The sequence below is a fragment of the Mytilus trossulus genome, chromosome 9 (assembly GCF_036588685.1).
Source record: "Mytilus trossulus isolate FHL-02 chromosome 9, PNRI_Mtr1.1.1.hap1, whole genome shotgun sequence".
Classification (NCBI taxonomy): domain Eukaryota; kingdom Metazoa; phylum Mollusca; class Bivalvia; order Mytilida; family Mytilidae; genus Mytilus; species Mytilus trossulus.
This window is the reverse complement of record NC_086381.1, coordinates 3,420,817-3,426,431: the sequence shown is the minus strand read 5'-3', so window position 1 is coordinate 3,426,431 and position 5,615 is coordinate 3,420,817. Positions and strand designations below refer to the sequence as shown.

General features: G+C 31.6%; 1 long non-coding RNA gene across 1 annotated transcript; it reads right to left on the bottom strand.

Annotated features, from left to right (window-relative positions):
- Positions 1-501: 501 nt before the first annotated feature.
- Positions 502-5,109, bottom strand: LOC134684979 (uncharacterized). The gene is made up of 3 exons (XR_010101241.1): positions 2,923-5,109; positions 2,294-2,382; positions 502-1,463 (listed from the first exon to the last, which is right to left on the bottom strand). It is a non-coding gene; the product is annotated as an uncharacterized LOC134684979 (long non-coding RNA).
- Positions 5,110-5,615: the final 506 nt, after the last annotated feature.

Sequence of the window (5,615 nt, the reverse complement as noted above, 5' to 3'; positions counted from 1 at the left end):
AATAAAATTTGAAATCCCCATGCCAAACCAAACCCTTTAATGCATTATCTAGACCTCTGTTTACATGCTTTTTTTTTACAGAGCTCTAAAGAATACTTTCATCTTACTTTATATACATCTGATATAACTTATCCAACTTACATTGATACATAAAAAAATGATTACTTATATATTCTTAATTGTTGACCTTCCGTGCAGTGACAGAATTTACAAGTATGAAGAGAAAAGCAGGGGTAATCCCTCCCCTTACCCCTCAATCTCAGCCTGCTAGTCTCTCCATTCACCAATAAATGCTAGTCAGGAAGGCAACTAAAGCAATTCTGTAAAAAATAACAAAACATTTTATACACAAAATTATCAGATGCATTTATAAAAAAAATATATTGTAAATAAACCGAAAATATTTAACCCCAATTTCATACCACCCAGTTATTATCTAGAACTCTGTTTACAATTCTTTTTTTCTCTTTTCTTATTTTTTTCTTTTTTTTTTTTTTTTTTTTTTACAGAGCTCTAAATAACAACTCTCTTCAAAACGTATACATCTGATATGAACAACATTTGTACAAAACCTTTCCCAAAGGAACTAACCAGTATGAAAAGATAAGCAGGGGTATTCCCTCCCCTTGTATAATCTCAGCCTGCCAGTCTTTCCATTCATCACAACTGGTGTTCCTGATAATTTACAGAACACTATAAAAAAGAGTGTTGTACATCTAGATTGGACATAGTGTGATGATAACTATAAAGATACACTTGCAGTGCATCCTTAATTTTGTACTATGCTGAATACTTGTAGTTAATCTTCAACTAATCAATCAAATGTAAATAAATACAATTTGAAAATTATAGAATAGCAGCTTTGTCTGTTTTCCCTGTTTGTTCTTCATTAACAGAAAAAGAATTATTTTTTTTATGAAATAATGCAAAACTCGAGCTCTGTCTCAAATAAATGTTTAAACATTGTCCATCCTCATTCTAATGATAATACTTCTTTATAAATAGTAATCATAAATGTATTCAAGATTGCATAATGAAACTGTACAAAATACCACAAATTATTTTTTACATTTTTTTTACGTTCCACACAGATTTATTCTAATGTAACCAAAACATCTTCGAAAAAAGAGATTTAAACCAATGGCAGCTGCCTGATTGTTCTCGCTGGTCACATCAAAGTCTTAACATTAAACTGCTTTAACTACTTCATGTATGACCATTTAGCACCTGTAATGTTAAAACTGTAGGCCTCTGAAATTCTAATATAATCGACATGTCTGGTTAAAAAGACATAAATCTTTACAATTGACTCTCTCCTATCCTTCCTCTCTCTCTCTCTGTTGATTTCAACAAGAATAATAATACACTATATTGTTTGTCAATAATTGTTTCCAAGTTCGTCTAAATGGCAAAATTAGTCTTTTTCTTTTATCAGTTGATTTGTAAATTCCCAATCAGTTAATCTACAAAGAAACAAGAAAATGTCAATTAAAACATGGAAATTAAATTGACAAAATAACATATTTAATTCTTATTGATATGTCAAAAGTGATTCATACCATATATACATATAATATTGATTGATTGATTGTTGCATGCTTAATGTCCAGTGGCAAATATTTCATGCATATTTAGAACAAGGTGGGCGTAAAGGAAATTACCATGACATTATAATTTTAGAGTTAAACATTACCTATTATAACTCAGAATGAGAGTATTAAAACTTGCTAGTTAGTATCAATGTTTCTTTTCAAAATTCAAACATTGAAATAATTTGGCCAAGACTTAACAGTATGATAAAAAAAAATATGATGATAATCAAGTTTCCATTGTATAATTGTAGGAGCAATTTATTATTTGGCATAAATAAATAAAATCAAAATAATTAGCATAATGAACGAGGTTGTTAAATGTGATATATGCTTTTTGAGTGCTTCTTTTATTAAAAATTTGTTTGTTTTTGTTGCAATTAAGATTGTGACACGGTGTTGACTGATCATGTTTTATTCACGCATCGTTGTCAATATAATGGAATTTTCGGATTTTCATACAAGTGAGAGGTTTAGCGCTATAAAACCAGGTTCAATCTACCATTTTCTATAGAAGAAAATGTCTGTACATCTTTGTACCAATTAATTCAGGAATATGAAATTTGTAGTCCATTCTTTTGATGTGTTCATGCTTTTGATTTTGCCATTTGATTAGGGACTTTCTGTTTTGAATTTTCCTCGGCGTTCAGCATTTTTGTGATTTAACGTGTTCATTACCATTTTATTTTACTGTAAAACCTCACCTTGAAGTTGGTAATATAGTACTTCCAGGTCCTACTGTCCTCAGATCTTGTTATAGATCACATACAATTCTTCAAAATTTCCTGGATATCTGAAGAAGAAAAAATTATGTTGAACAGTTACATTCTTAAAAAAGCTTATAAATATGGAATTTTAATTATAATTAAAAGTAGGACAACTTTTCACCCAAGTATAATAAAACATCCGATCAGGTACATACATGTTGTTTTAAAATTTACCAGGCTGATTTTTTTGTAATGAAGACCTTGGCTCTATCACACATTTATCTTTTTCAAATACTCAAAATAACCTATTGCTTATATAAGGTTAATAAACATCAGTCGTGGTCGTTTGGTTTTAGTTTTACATATTAGTTTTTTCGTTAATTTTTGGTACACAAGTTAGAAACTCAAAGGCCCTTTATGTTTTCTCATTGGGTTTCAGGGCCCTTTATAGCGGACTATGTGGTATGGGCTTTGCTCATTGTTGAAGGCTGTACAGTGACCTAAAATTGTTATTATTTTGTGTAATTTGGTCTCTTGTGGAAAGTTGTCTCATTGGCAATCATACCACATATTTTTTACATCTACATGTTATCACATACAGTGTTATGTATTTTGAGTATAATTACCTCGTCTTTTGCATGTAACAGCTTCAGACCCAGTTGTGATGTGCCTTTCTGTGAGATTTATCAGTTTATAGTCCACTAGTACTGTCCATCTACATGAATACTGGTCACATCAATATAAATGTCAATAATTCACTTGCTGGTTCCAAGGCGGGTGTCAATATTTACTTGTCGGTCCAATTCCAAGGCTGTTCAATCCCGAGTTTAGTCTATTCACTTAAAGTCAGTCAGTTCCATCATTTGAATATTTCATTGTCCATTATTCTGACTGGTCACATATAACATCATACAATAAGTCCATTAAGTCAATACATTTAAAACTGGTTATTATTAGAATATTTCATTATCACTATAGTTGTTACCTATTTGATTCCACACATCTATCCTCGTGTCATTACTGGTATATCTTTTTTTTAAATTGGCAAAAAAATCAAGTGGTTATTTACGGTTTTTTTTCCAGAAAATTTGGAATTTGAGATTTATAGCAAGCTTTTTCATCTTGCTAATTTATAAAAGTTTATTCATAAAATTATTTTATTAAAAGGGTAACTTTAAATATAAAATGATGAAAATGTTTAACTATCAGCTGTAGGGGAGCTTACAAAGTTTACAAAGTATACATAAAAATCACATGAAAGAAAGATAACTCTTACAGCCTTGTGGTTTTATCTGTGGTGGATAGTTCTCATTGGCATTCTTAATACATCTCATTAGCTTTATTACCACATCTCATTGGCATTTCTTACCAAATTGAATTTGCATAAATATCACCACTCATTGGCACTATTACCACATCTATTTAGCTTTATTACCAAATATCATTAGCCTTTCTACCACATCTCATGTGAATTCTTAGCACATCTCATTAGCTTTATTACCACATCTCATTTGCATTCTTAGTGCAACTCATTAGCTTCATTACCACATCTCATTTGCATACTTATAAGTGCATCTAATTAGCTTTACTACCACATCTCATGAATTCGTAGCACATCTCATTAACTTTATTGCCACATCTCATTAGCATTATTGCAACATCTCATTAGCTTTATTACCAAATTTCATTAGCTTTATTACCACATCTCATTAGCTTTATTACCACATCTCATTAGCTTTATTATCATATCTCATTAACTTTTATTACCACATCTCATTAACTTTATTACCACATCTCATTGGCTTTCTAAGCACATCTCATAAGCTTTATATCATATCTCATTTGCATTCTTAGCGCATCTCATTAGTTGTATTAACAAATCTTATTGGCATTCTAAGCACATCTCATTGGCATTTTTAGAATATCTCATTGGCTTTATAACCAAATCTCATTGGCATTCTAAGCACATCTCATTGGCATTCTTAGTGCAACTCATTAGCTTTATTACTACATCTCATGTGCATTCTTATAAGTGCATCTCATTAGCTTTACTACCACATCTCATTAGCTTTATTACCACAACTCATTTGCATTCTTAGTGCATCTCATTAACTTTATTGCCACATCTCATTAGCTTTATTACCACATCTCATTGGCTTTCTAAGCACATCTCATTAGCTTTACTACCACATCTCATTAGCTTTACTACCACATCTCGTTTGCATTCTTAGTGCAACTCATTAGCTTTATTACCACATCTCATTTACATTCTTATAAGTGCATCTCATTAGCTTTATTACCACATTTAATTTACATTCTTATAAGTGCATCTCATTAGCTTTATTACCACAACTCATTTGCATTCTTAGTGCATCTCATTAACTTTATTACCAAATCTCATTGGCATTCTAAGCACATCTCATTAGCTTTATTACCACAACTCATTTGCATTCTTAGTGCATCTCATTAGCTTTATTACCACATCTCATTGGCTTTCTTAGCACATCTCATTAGCTTTATACCACATCTCATTTGCATTCTTAGCGCATCTCATTAGTAGGATCAACACATCTTATTGGCATTTTAAGCACATCTTCTTGGCATATTTTGCACATCTCATTGGCATTCTTAGCACATCTCTTTGGCATTCTTAGCACATCTCTTTGGCATTCTAAGCACATCTCATTAGCATATTACCACATCTCCTTGGCTTTATTACCAAATCTCATTGGCATTCTAAGCACATCTCATTAGCTTTATTACCACAACTCATTTGCATTCTTAGTGCATCTTATTAGTTTGATTAACACATCTTATTGGCATTCTAAGCACATCTCATTAGCTTTATTACCACATCTCATTGGCATATTATTACCACATCTCATTTGCATATTGACCACATCTCATTGGCATATTATTACCACATCTCATTGGCATATTAACCACATCTCATTTGCATATTGACCACATCTCATTGGCATATTGACCACATCTCATTGGCATATTGACCACATCTCATTGGCATATTGACCACATCTCCTTTGCATATTATTACCACATCTCATTGGCATATTGACCACATCTCATTGGCATATTATTACCACATCTCATTGGCATATTAACCACATCTCATTGGCATATTGACCACATCTCATTGGCATATTATTACCACATCTCATTGGCATATTAACCACATCTCATTTGCATATTGACCACATCTCATTGGCATATTGACCACATCTCATTGGCATATTGACCACATCTCATTGGCATATTGACCACATCTCCTTTGCATATTATTACCACATCTCATTGGCAT